The following is a 14521-nucleotide window of genomic DNA, read 5'->3' on the forward strand; positions in this document are numbered from 1 at the left end:
GGACATGACAAAGACTTTGAGTTTTATTCTGGGAGTCAAATGAGAAGCACTTAGAGGTTTGAGAACAGAGGTGATGTGATGAAAGATCAGCCTTAGGAACACTAGGGAGGTGAGACTGTAGAGGGGCCAGCTTGGAAGTGGGTGGAGGGCCAGTTGGGTGACCACGGCAGGATCCAGGAAGGAGGTGATGGTGACAGGCAAGGTTGTTAGCACTGAAGGAGGTGAGAATGGGTAGACTTTATGACGCAAAAGCGGCAGGATTTTACGGATTGAATTCGATGTAACAGTTGAGAATGAAAAGTTAAAGATGACAAGATTTTTGGCCTGAGCTACCGGTAAGTGCTGGAGCCATTTACTGAACTAGGAAAGACAGAAGAAGGTGAAAATTAACGTGGGTGGCAAAAGTAAAGAGTTTGATTTTAGATATATTCAATTTAACATTCTTCTTATATATCCATTTTGAGATAACTGTATAGAAGTTGAATAAACAAATCTAGAGTTTTAAGAATAGGACAAAATGGGATATATACACTTGGAAGTTATTAGCATAAAGATTTATTTAATGCATGGGACTGGTAGATATCACCTAGGGAAAGTGAATAGGGCGGAGAAGAGATCTAAGAACAGTGGTCCAGCGGTGCCTGGGTGGCTCAGTGAGTTAAGCAGCCGACGTCTGCTCAGGTCATGATCTCTCGGTCCGTGAGTTTGAGCCCCACATCGGGCTCTGTGCTGACAGCTCAGAGCCTGGAGCCTGTTTCAGATTCTGTGTCTCCCTCTCTCTCCCGTTCATGCTCTGTCTCTCTCTGTCTCAAAAATAAATAAACGTTAAAAAAAAATTTTAAAAAAAGAAAAGAACAGTGGTCAGGGCACCTTACCTCTTAGAGACTGTGAGGAATGGGATCTAGCACAGAAAACTCAGGAGTGGCTGTCAGTGAGGACAGCATTGAAACATACACATGATCACTGTTAAGTCCCAGTCCTTGCCACAGTCCTGTTTGGAGGACAGATCTTTGAGAAGATACAGGAGAAGCTAGAGAAGGATGCACAGGAGAATCCTCAGGCACCATATGAGGGTGAAACTCCAGAAGCTCCCTCTCTCCCATGAGAACGAACCTCTGTGTCACCTCCATCTCTTCCATGACCTCTTCCTAACCCTAAGTGACAAAAGTCACTTCTACAGACCACGTATTTCAGGTATAAAAGCCCCTCTTGCCTTTCTGATGGTCACAACAATTATACCTCACAAATCCCAGTCAAAACATAATCATTTTCTACAAGCCCTTCAGAGAGCAACTTCCTGCTGAGGGTGTGAAAAATCCGGGTAGAAGGAAACCCGGAGGAATTCTCAGACATGTACTGGCAAAAATACCGAAAGGCTAAAGATGAAATTAATGGGAAGTCTAGACAAGGGAAAAAAGAGGAGAATCCAATGAGATTATCAAAGATGAAGGAAATTGCAAATGGAGTCATTCTGGGCAGTGCTGTTGGGAGACCACTTCTAGAATACACTTACGAGCCTACAGAAAAGGCTTCTAGAAGGGGCCAGGTCTCCATCACCTAGGACAGTGGGTAACCAGGACTTGCTGAGCAATGCCCCTCTGGCTACAGAGCTAGGGAGAGATACCTGCCACCTCCACTTCCCTCATCTCTCTCTCTCTCTCTCTCTCTCTGTCAAAAATAAATAAACATTACAAACATTTAAAAAAAATACAAATGCTCATCTTGAGGTCACATGATTTCTACACAAGGTTTTCAGAGGTATGGCTTTAAAATGTAGTGTTCACCTCGTGAACTGCTGTGGGGGAATGTAAAATGATGCGGCCACTGTGGAAAACTCACGGCAGTTCCCCATAAAAAGAAAGCATAGAATTACCACGTGATCGATTATTCCACCTCTGGGATTCCTTTACTTCTTTCAAAGACGTGAAGGCAGAGAATCCGACAAATATTGCACATTCATGTTCACGGTGACATTATTTACAATAGCCGGAAGGCAGAGCAATCTCAAGGTCTAGCAACGGCCATTCGGCGGAATATCATTCAGCGTAAAAAAAGAGGGAAATGTTGGCGCAAGCTACAACATGGACAAAATGTGAAGGCATTATGCTAATTGAATTAAGCCAGTCACAAAAAGACAAACGTATGATTCTACTTACTCGAGGTACCTAGAGTAGTCGAATTCATAGAGACAGGAAGTAGGAAGCTGGCTGCCAGGTGCTGGGGGAAGGAGGTAATGGGGAGTTCTTTGATGGGAACAGAGGTTCAGTTTGCTAAGGTGAAAAAGGTCTGGAGATGCATGATGTGAATATACTTAATGTCATTGACTTGAACACTTAAAAACAGGTAAGATGGTAAAAAGAAAATTAGTGTTCAAAGAGTATAAGGTTAAAAGGTGATTATTCATTAGGTAAATGTGTCTCAAAAGAATTATCAAAATTGCTTAGTTGGAACAAAAATTTTATTGTTACTATTAGAGAACCGATCTTTTAAAAATATGTAGGAGCATGTGTGTGCAAAACTTGGCATATATATGTCAGCATATAATAATTTTGTATGACTCGCCCTCCAGATTCTATTTCTTCTCTTCGTGTATGTGAGCGCTATAAATTCATCATTGAAAAATTACAGATCTCGGTGTAATTCTGATAGCTGGGGGTTAGTGTATTTTCAGGTGTGCTGGAGGAAAAAAAAACTGGACTTCAAATGATTAAGCCAAAGTGATTGCATTAATTAACTTATATACTTAATCACTAATTTCATTTTTTTTTATATTTCCCCTGACTTTGGGGCAGGAATAGTCTTTGTCTCAAAACCAGACTTTAGTGACCTAACAGTTTGAAAAGCAACCAGAGATAAGGAGGCAAAGATATTTAAATGGAAATTTACCAGCGATCCTTAGTTAACTGAAAGTTTTTATGATTTTGTCCTGAGGTCAGTGCTTTCCCTGCTAAGCTATAGTGTGGGCAGGGAAGAGTGACAACTTTGTTTCTCTTTTTTTGTTGTTGTTTTATGAAACTACTGATGAGTAATTAAATTAGAAATTAAAAGATGGTAAAAAACAAATACTCTAACAATTTAAAAAATCTCGTATATTTCAGTTCAGGGACTTGCTTTAAAAGATTTTTTTAATTGAGATATAATTGACATATAATATTGTATTGGTTTAAGGTGTATCAATTGGTCAACATAGTGACCAATATACGTAGATATAGTGAGGTGATCACCACGATAAGTTTAATTAACATCCATCACCACACAGTTACAGATATTTTTTTTTCTTTTGATTACAGCTTTTGAGACCTACTCCCTTTACAACTCTGAATACATAATACAGTACTGTCAGCTATAGTCACCAGGCTGTACATCACATCATCAGAACTTACTTCTTTTATAATTGGAAGTTTGTAACTTTTGACCTCCTCACCGGTGTTTTCCCTCACCCTCTGCCTCTAGCAACCACCAGCCTGTTCTCTGTATCTATTGAGTTTGGCTTTTCTTTTTAGCTCCCGTGTTAGTAGTGAGATCATACAGTATTTGTCTTTCTGTCTTATTTCACTTATGTTCATCTGTGTTGTTGCAAATGACAGGATTTCCTCCTTTTTCATGACTATTATATTGTGTATCTATACACCACATCTTCTTTATCCATTCATCCATTGGTGGACACTTAGGTTGTTTCCATGTATTGGCTATTGTTGATAATGCTGCAGTGAATGTGAGGGGGAAGATACCTCTTTAAGATACTGATTTCATTTCCTTTGGATATATGCCCAAAAGTGGAATTTCTGAATCATATGGTAACTTCTATTTTTTACTTTTCTGAGGAACCTCTATGCTGTTTTCCACAGTGGCTGCACCAGTTTGCATTCCCACCAACTGTGCAGAAGGGTTCCCTTTTCTCTGCATTCTCACCAACACTTGTTACTTTTTGTCTTGTTTTATAATAGTTATTCTAGGGGCGCCTGGGTGGCTCAGTCGGTTAAGTGTCCGACTTGGGCTCAGGTCATGATTTCACAGTCCGTGAGTTTGAGCCCCGTGTCGGTCTCTGTGCTGACAGCTTAGAGCCTGGAGCCTGTTTCAGATTCTGTGTCTCCCTCTCTCTGACCTTCCCTTGTTCATGCTCTGTCTCTCTCTGTCTCAAAAATAAGTAAACGTTAAAAAAAATAAATAATAGTTATTCTAACAGGTGTGAGGTGGTATCTAATTGTGGTTTGTATTTCCCTGATGATAAGTGATGGTAAGCACTTTTCCATGTATCTGTTGGCCATCTGGATGTCTTCTTTGGAAAAATGTTTATTCAGGTCCTTTGCCTATTTTCTAATTAAATTGTCCGTTTTCTGTTGAGTCATATGAGTTCTTTATATATTTTGGATGTTAACCCCTTATCAGATATATAGTTTGCCAATATGTTCTCCCTTCTATAGGTTGCCCTTTCATTTTGTTGATGGTTTTCATTGCTCTAAAGAAGATGTTTAGTTTGATGTAATCCCACTTGTTTGTTTTAGTTTTCACATCCAAAAAATTGTGCAAATACTGAGATCAAGGAGTTTATCCCCTATGTTTTCTTTATGGAGTTTTATGGTTTCAGGTCTTAAGTTCAAGTCTTTAATCCATTTTGAGTTGAATTTTGTGTATGATGTAAGACAGTGGTCCAGTTTCTCTGTGTTGCATGTAGGTATCCAGTTTTCCCAGCACTATTTATTGAAGAGACCATCCTTTCTCATCCTTTGTCATAAATTAATTGACCATTTATTCGTGATTTTTATTTATGGGTCGCTATGAGGGACTTTTTAAAGATTTTTTTAATGTTTATTTATTTTTGAGAGAGAGAGTGTGAGTGGGGGAAGGGGCAGAGAGAGAAGGAAACACAGAATCCAAAGCAGACTCTCTGAGCTGTCAGCGCAGAGCCTGATGTGGGGCTTGAACTCATGAACCATGAGATCATGACCTGAAGTGAAGTCAGGTGCTTAACCAACTGAGCCACCCAGGAGCACCTCTATGAGGGATTTTTAAAGATAAGTCCAGGGACGCCTGATTGGCTCAGTCAGTTAAGCATCCAACTCTTGATCTTGGCTCAGGCATGATCTCATGGTTTGTGAGATTGAGCCCCGTGTTGGGCTCTGCACTGACAGCATGGAGCCTGCTGGGAATTCTCTCTCTCACCCTCTCTCACCCTCCTTCACTCACACACACACTCTGTCTCTCAAAATAAAATAAATTTTTTTAAAAAACTTTTTAAAAAGATAAGTCCATGTGAAATTGGGAATACATTTCTACTGGCAAAGTTTATTGATGATAACTGTATAATGTACAATTCCCACAGAATGTAAAATTGGGGGGATTCCAGGCAAAGTGTATTATCATGATGCAGAAAACGATTACTTATATCAAAACAATATAGTCGGGGCGCCTGGGTGGCGCAGTCGGTTAAGCGTCCGACTTCAGCCAGGTCACGATCTCGCGGTCCGTGAGTTCGAGCCCCGCGTCGGGCTCTGGGCTGATGGCTCGGAGCCTGGAGCCTGTTTCCAATTCTGTGTCTCCCTCTCTCTCTGCCCCTCCCCCGTTCATGCTCTGTCTCTCTCTGTCCCCAAAATAAATAAACGTTGAAAAAAAAAATTAAAAAAAAAACAACAACAATATAGTCGTTCTCTGTTGAACCTTATACAAAATATCAGAGACTAAAAAAATATGGCTCAAAATGATGTGCCAAATATTGGCAAAATTGAACTAATATGATATGAAGGTGGAATTTTAACTGAAATGTGCTTTAATTTATCTCCACGTGTATTTTTTTTGTAACCAATTATTATGAACTCAGATTACCTTGTGAAAGCTTAAGTAGAAATCATTCTATGCAAGCTTTCTAAGAAAGTAATCTTGTATTCTGTAATCTTTTATGCATTTCACCAAAAAAAATCTTGATATGCATTTTAATCACATTTTATTAATCAAACTAAAGATGTATCAGAAAGCCCTCAATACTACAGATTTCTTTGGCGCTGGTTTGGCCTAAAGTTGAAACACCTTCCAGAAACCCAACCTCGTGAGTGGGACTTCTCTTGTCTACTAGGCTCTACTTCTACATCTCCAGTTTCTGAACAAATGAAGTCCTTTATATCGTTAGTATGCTAACAACTGATCAGTAAAATACATTAAAATGCTCCTAAGGAAAAAGGAGCAAAGAGTGAATTAGCACAGGCTTAAAAATGAAATGAAAGAACACTACCTTAAAAATTCAAATGTTATAATGACCACCCCCAGGGTGAGGGGAGGGAGAAGGTCTTTACACAGCAAGGGGAATAAAATAGAAGGGGGAGGAGAATACCATAAGATTTAAAAAAAATTTTTTTAACGTTTATTTACTTTTGAGACAGAGAGAGACAGAGCATGAACAGGGGAGGAGCAGAGAGAGAGGGAGACACAGAATCTGAAACAGGCTCCAGGCTCCGAGCGGTCAGCACAGAGCCCGACCCGGGGCTCGAACTCACGGACCGTGAGATCATGACCTGAGCCGAAGTCGGATGCTTAACCGACCAAGCCACCCAGGCGCCCCCCCATAAGATTTTTTAAATAAAGCATAGGGAATTAACATCTCACGAAAGCTGGTATCCAAATGACCGACCAACGTATGAAAAGGTGTTCGGTTGCATTCATCATATGGAAAATGCAAATTGAAACCAATTGCAGTACCACTGCACACATGCCAGTGTGGCTGGAAAGAAAAGAGATGGAAAATATCAAGTGTTGGTAACATTGTAGAACCAATGGAACCCTTTTACACTAATGACAGGTGTATAAATTGGCACAACCACTTTGGAGACCTGTTTGGCATCATATACTGAAGTTAAACATGTGCGTATTTATGACCCCAAAATTCCACTCTTAGGAACCAACAGCAATGCTTACGTGTGTGACATATGTTCACCAGAAGACATTTACAAGAATGTTTATAACGGCACTATTTCAAATAGCCCCCAAATGAAAACTCAATGCACAAATGTTCAACAGTAAGGCGGAGAAAGTGTGGTATGTTCGCACACCATTCACATGCCGAATCGCAGTAACAATGAGGGTTCTACTAACTAACACACAACAGTGTGCATGGATCTCACGAATACACTGTTGGGTGAAAGAAACCAGATACAAATGAATACATACTGTGTGCTTTCACTTATTTATATTATCAAAACTGGTAAAACTAGCCTATGCTGTTAGAAGTTACAAAGGTGACTTGGTTGGGAGGTGGGGTAGTAATTGAAAGGGAATGCAAGGGGATTTCTGGTTGCTAGTCTTGGTTAGCATCTCAATTTAGGTGCTAGTTATACAGGTGTGATCAGGTTTTTAGAATCCATCAAGTAGCACGCTTAAGATGTGTGCACTTTCCGGTATGTATGTTGTATTTCAAAAAAGTTTTTTTAAAATAAGGAAGGAATGAGGGACACCTGGCTAGCTTAGTTGGGAGAGCATGTGAGTTTTTTTTTTTTTTAACGTTTATTTATTTTTGGGACAGAGAGAGACAGAGCATGAACGGGGGAGGGGCAGAAAGAGAGGGAGACACAGAATCAGAAACAGGCTCCAGGCTCTGAGCCATCAGCCCAGAGCCCAATGCGGGGCTCGAACTCACAGACGGTGAGATCGTGACCTGGCTGAAGTCGGACGCTTAACCAACTGCGCCACCCAGGCGCCCCTATTTATTTTTTAAAGAGAGAGCATGCCTAAGAGTGGGGGAGGGACAGAGAGAGAGGGAGACAGAGGATTCTAAGCAGGCTCCTCACTGACATGCTCAAGCTCACTAACCATGAAACCATGACCTGGGCCAAAGTTGAAGTCGGATGCTAAAGGGACTGAGCCCCCCAGGAGCCCTTGAGCATGAGATTCTTGATCTCCAGGTTGTAAGTTTGAGCCCCACACTGGGTGTAGAGATTATTTAAAATATAAAAATCTTAAAAAAATAAAATAGAGGAAATTGGGACACCTGGGTTGGCTCAGTCAGTTGAGTGTCTTGACTTCAGCTCAGGTCCATGATCTCACAGTTGGTGCGTTCAAGCCCCATGTCAGGCTGTGTACTGACAGCTCAAAGACTGGAGCCTTCTTCAGATTCTGTGTCTCCCTCTCTCTCTGCCCCTCCCCTGCTCATGCTCTCTCTCTACCTCTCAGAAATAAATAAAAAAATTTTTTAAATTAAAAATAAACATTAAAAAAGGAAATAAGTAAGTACATAAGTAAAATAAGGAGGGAATGAAAATGACACTATTAACAGGGAAGTATAAAAATGGGTTCCACGACAGGGCCTCTACTTGTCATGCTAGGAGTGTCATGCCCTTAAGATTCCCTTGAGGAATGGTCCTCTTGAGAGAGGTTGGGTTTTACTTTTCTTTTCTTTTTTTTTTTTATTTTTTAAATGTTTATTTTTTTAAAATTTTTTTAACGTTTATTTATTTTTGAGACAGAGAGAGACAGAGCATGAACGGGGGAGGGGCAGAGAGAGAGGGAGACACAGAATCGGAAGCAGGTTCCAGGCTCTGAGCCATCAGCCCAGAGCCTGATGCGGGGCTGGAACTCACGGACCGCGAGATCATAACCTGAGCTGAAGTCGGACACTTAACCGACTGAGCCACCCAGGTGCCCCTGATGTTTATTTATTTTTGAGAGAGAGACAGAGCACAAGCAGGGAAGGGACAGAGAGAGGGAAACACGGAATCTGAAGCAGGCTCCAGGCTCTGAGCTGTCAGCACAGAGCCCAACTCGAGGCTTGAACCCACGAACCACAAGATCATGACCTAAGCCAAAGTCGGACACTTAACCAACTGAGCCACCCAGGCGCCCCTTGACTTTCTTTTCTGACAGCTGGTGCTACTCTCTGATAGTATCAACCAGCACATCACAGACTTTGCATTATTTGGAATCAGCTCACAGATTTTTAACTAAGGGTTGAGAAGGAAGGGAGAAAGAAGAAGAAGAAAAACAAATCATGGCCATGACGCTTTCCCACGACGTTTCCACGTGTGTATTCTGTTTGTAAATCACATTAATCACCCTAAAACCTAAAATATAGCCGCTAGAGCACCATAAATGCTCTTACATGGGGAGTGGGGATATGCGCTGTTCTTTGCAGCACTGTAATGCAAATACAGGATTGGGGGGTGATAATAAAGAACACAAAATATCAAATTTGATAGGGATACACACACACACACACACACACACACACACATATATATATATATAATGTGTATATATCATGTGTGTATATATCATGTATGTATATATCATGTGTATATATATGCATGAGTATGCACAAAATGGTAGGAAACTTACCGATATTTATAATAAGATATTTCAAAAACAAAGGGCAGGAACTTGAGCAGGTAAACTGAAAGCATCAACATGAGCTAATGCTTTACCGAAAGGTTTCTCAACCTCAACACTATTGACACTTGGCATCAAATAATTCTTTGGTGGTGGTGGCTGTCCTGCGTGTTATAGGAAATTTAGCAGCATCCCTGGCTATCTAGTGTGTAGACACTGGATGCCAGTACCAAGTCTCCTCTCCCCAGTCATGACAAGTAAAAATGGCCCCGAACTTTGCCAAATGCCTTGTGGGGGACACATTTTCCCAGGTTGAGACCCATGCTTTTTGGTATATTGTATCTTTGGTTCTGCCATTCCTACTTCCAAAAGTCACAGTAATGTCTGGAGTGCAACATAGACTCCATGTTCTGACCCATCTCACTATTTTCGTATTTATTTTTTTTTAATTTTTTTTTCAACGTTTATTTATTTTTGGGATAGAGAGAGACAGAGCACGAACGGGGGAGGGGCAGAGAGAGAGGGAGACACAGAATCGGAAACAGGCTCCAGGCTCCGAGCCATCCGCCCAGAGCCCGACGCGGGGCTCGAACTCACAGACCGCGAGATCGCAACCTGGCTGAAGTCGGACGCTCAACCGACTGCGCCACCCAGGCGCCCCCATCTCACTATTTTCCATGAAAAGGAGCCGGAGTTCCTTGGTGGATATTGGACCCAGTCTTAGAGAAAAAGCAAGACAGGCTGAAAACATTCTGATACTGTCAGAAAGTAAGAACACTTTCAGAAAGTTCTTCTAGATTAGTGTTAAAAGAGGATTCCCACTGTTAAGGTAGAGAAAAACTAAACAAATTTATAAAGATAATTAATAGTAATAATAGAGTCCATTGGGATAAGTTATGTCTATCAGAAGCGTTATGATATAAAAATAGGTCATAAAATGAATATATAAGGAAGTTTGTAGCAAACACAACAGTTTACAGTATTGTTACAAACCTTTCTGCCTCCTCCCCAAAGCTGTTTATTAATCTATTTAAAGTAATACAATTTCCGTTCTAATTTGAGATAACACCTAATATACTAATCACAACTGATAAATAGAAATAGGAAGGAAACCATTTTTAGGATTGCTTATACAAATCTTACAATTTCAGAGTTGCTTGTAAGTCTTAAGTAGGTCGTTACTAGGACATATATTGATCATTTAGAATAGAAGCCGTTTTGGGGCACCTGGGTGGCTCATTCGGTTAAGCACCTGACTCTTGATTTTGGCTCAGGTCATGATCTCATGCTTCCTGAGACTGAGCCCTGCAGAGGGTTCTGCACTGATGATGTGGAGCCTGCTTGAGATTTTCTCTCTCCTTCTCTCTCAACCCCTCCCCTGAGCTCTCTCTGTCTCTCTCTCAAAACAAACATTAGAATAGAAGCTGGTTTGCTTTGGTCGGTTATAGTTCTGTCCAGCATCAGTGTTGGAGTAGGAGACCCCTGGATTTCCTAATGGATGACCATAAGGATGAACCCGTCCTAACAAAAGGTGACCAGGAGATTGTCTGGAGGGGCTAAATGGGAGCATAAGGCTAACCCTTACTGTCACAGAGTTGTTCTACTAACCCTGCCACACCAGGGGATATTGTCAATGGTGAAGCTATTCAAGATCATGTGTATGAAGGCCAGCTGTTAATGAGGCTAATTTAACTTCAACTTCAGAAAGAGGTGAATGCCTATTAATTGAGAAATAAATGGGCTTCAGCTAACTCATTTCCAAGTGGGGGGTGGGAAGGAGGCCTGAACACAAGAGTGAGGACACACTCCACAAACCAACCGTCCCTCACTTCCACGATTCCCCCAGCTTCTGCCCCTGGGCATCCCCTCCATTTCCCTGTTTCTAAGACAAGGAGGAAGGAGACAACAACAACAACAACAAAACATTGCAAGGACCTTTTTGGGTTTAGGCCAGACTTCCTGGGACAATCTGTCATGACCAGAGGGCTATAACATGCTTTCTGAAATGGGCTTTTGATAGAGTGTGCTGTTACATAGTAAATGATATTAAGGGTTAGCCATGACTACCCTGTGAACATTCATTCGATTTTCCTTTGGGAAATAAATTCACATCTATAATCACATATTTTGGTAAAATGACCTAGTCTTCAGTGCCAGGGGATACCTTCCATTTCCTGTGGCCATAGTGATTAGTTCAAGGATGTGTGTGATCCAATTCAGATCAGTGAGACAGAGAAAGTGCCAGGATTTGTAGAGAAAAGGACCAGAAAATGGTGGCACAGTGTGAGGGGGCGAGGTTCTCAGGCCAGAAACAGCCATGAAGCCATTTTGCTGCCATTAAGGGAACGGACCTGACGATAAAGGAACAGCCAAAAGGTGTAAAAACCCGAGACTCGGAGTTTGAGTCTCGGGCTCTTAGTGTACCCAGAGCCAGGGCTAAATCCAACTATTCAGTTCTGGAAATGAATTCTCTCCATGTTCTTTTAAAAATGGAAGCCAGTATGTGAAGAGTTTTCAATGACTTGCAACATAAAGTATCTTAACAAATATGGTATGTTCCCCAAATCTTTAGAAAACACACAAAACATGAAAACCAACCCTGCAGTCACCTCTGTAGAGGGACCCTAGGAGTCTAGGTTAGGAGAAGGCTTCCTTTCCATTGTGTATGCAAATGAACTGCTTTTATTTTCTCTTTGCTTTTAACTCTGTGTGTCTTCTTCAGTGAAAAAAAAAAGTAGCTGAAGTTTTTAATAAACATGTCTTAAATCTGTGGTTGTCAAATGTAGGGCCAGTTGCATCCAAATCACTCCAAGAGCTAGTTCAGACCACAGGTTTTCCCTTGGAGCGTCTGATTCAGTGGGTCTGGGACAAGACCCAAGAACCTGTATGTTTTCCAGTTTTCCCACTGATTCCGATGGCCAGTCAAGTAAGGACATTATTCAAATTTGTGGTTCTCAGCCCTGGCTGCACATTGGGATAGCCTGGGAGAATTTCCAGAAGTACCCATGTGCGAGTGCTGCCCCAGAACCAGAAGAATTAGGGAGGATTCTCTGGGGATGGTATCATATAAAGCTCCCTAGGCTAAACCTTTAAAAATCGAGTAACATTAGCTGTTGGAGAAGAGCTAGAGCAATTGTGATTCTCATCCATTGCTGGTAGGAATATGAATTAATATAACCATCTTGGAAAATGCTTGACATAATGTCTTCCTTACAACCAAGCAATTCCACTCCTAGGTATATGTCCAAGAGAATTGGGTGTCTGCAGCACCAAAAGACATGTACAAGGTTATTCACAGAAACTTTATTTGTAATCACCCAAAACTGGGAACAATCCAAATAGCCATCAACAGTAGAATGAATTTCTAGAGTTGAGACACAAGAAGGACTTAATCTTAAAGAAAATGTTTATTACTTAAAGTTATGTATTATCTATAGCAGATACACTGGACAGAATAAAAAGCTACAGAGAGTTGTATGTGGAAAGTAAGTTTCCGCCTCATCCCTGTCCTATAATCACCCGGTTTCCCTTCCCAGAGCAATTGTTAACAGTGTCTTCCAGAGATATTTCATGCACAGAAATACCCATCTGTTTCACCCGGAAAAAACAAACAAACAGTAGAATAAATAAACTGTGATATATTCATATGTTGGAATACTACATAGCATATAATGTATATATTGCATATAATATAAAAGAGCAAACTGTACATGCAACAATATAGATGGATCACATAGACATTATATTCAGTTAAAAAACCAGAATGCGGGGGTGCCTGGGTGGCTCAGTCGGTTGAGCATCCAACTTTGGCTCAGGTCATGGTGTCACAGCTCGTGAGTTTGAGCCCCGGATCTGGCTCTGTGCTGACAGCTCACAGCCTGGAGCCAGCTTCAGATTGTGTCTCCCTTTCTCCCTCTCTCTCTCCCTCCCTCTCTCTCTCTCAAAAATAAATAAATATTAAAAACACTTTAGGGTGCCTGGGTGGCTCAGTCGGTTAAGTGTCCAACTTCAGCCCAGGTCATGGTCTCGCAGTCCATGAGTTCGAGCCACGCATCAGGTTCTGTGCTGACAGCTCAGAGCCTGGAGCCTGCTTCGGATTCTGTGTGTCTCCCTCTCTCCCTCTCTCTGCTCCTCCCCTGCTAATACTCTGTCTCTCTCTCTCTCTCTCTCTCTCTCTCTCTCTCAAATAAACATTAACCAAAAAATTTTTGTTTAATTAAAAAAAAACAACAGAATGCGTATTGTATGATCTTATTTAAATGAAATTGAAGAGCAGACAAAATTTGTCCAGGGTGATAGGAATCAAGAGAGTGGTTACCTCTGGGGAGGCTTCTGGGGTCCTAGAAATGTTCTATATTTTGATCTGATGGTGTACCCAGGTAGTTGGCCTTGTGAAAATTCACAAAGCTGCACACTTAAGATTAGTGTACTTCCCTGAACATGTGTCATGTTTTAATACAAAGTAAAAATAAAAACAAGCAGGAAAAAAACATAATGACTCTAATGGGCAGCCAGGATTGAAAGCCACTGTTTTGTAGCCTGCAGCCTCAAAACGGTATTTAACAAATAGGTCACGCTCTGCTTTGTTAATGAGATTTACCTTGTACCTCTTATTTCTCTGAACCCCTTCTTTCAGTGGACCCACCCTGAAACTTGCCTTCTCATCGCCAATCCCCACTGGCCTGGGGGTTAGTGGGAAAGAGTGGAACGAAATGCTATAAATGTGGAACTATTTCTCTAAACCTCTATTTTGAATTATAAGAATGTCTTACGCAATAATAGCACTGGGAAGGATAACTGACATCCAAAATTTATCTGGATCTTTTTCTCTCCTGTGATATTTTCTGAACCATGATATGGATTATGACTTGCTTTGTAAACACTGTACAACGAAGAGGTTTCTTAGCACCCCAGTCTGAAAATGCACTTGATCTGAAAATATCTAGCCCTGCCTTCAAATTCTGCTCACAGGTACCTGACTAGGAAGCCAAATGCATTAACGGCATTACAGCCTCAGCTCTAGCACATTCTTAATCAAGTGCCCTACCTTGGGAGGAAACCAGGGCTGGCTGAGGCTTCTCGATTCTGCCCAATGCCGGCATCTGAAATGAAAGCAAGCGGTCACATTTTTTGCTTTCAGGTTAAAGGTGTCTGTTCAGTTTCTGGAATGAATAGAAATCCTGTTCAAGATTAGTATTATACAATTCTTAGG

This window comes from Herpailurus yagouaroundi, unplaced genomic scaffold (assembly GCF_014898765.1).
Source record: "Herpailurus yagouaroundi ecotype Mexico unplaced genomic scaffold, PumYag 141, whole genome shotgun sequence".
NCBI lineage: Eukaryota > Metazoa > Chordata > Mammalia > Carnivora > Felidae > Herpailurus > Herpailurus yagouaroundi.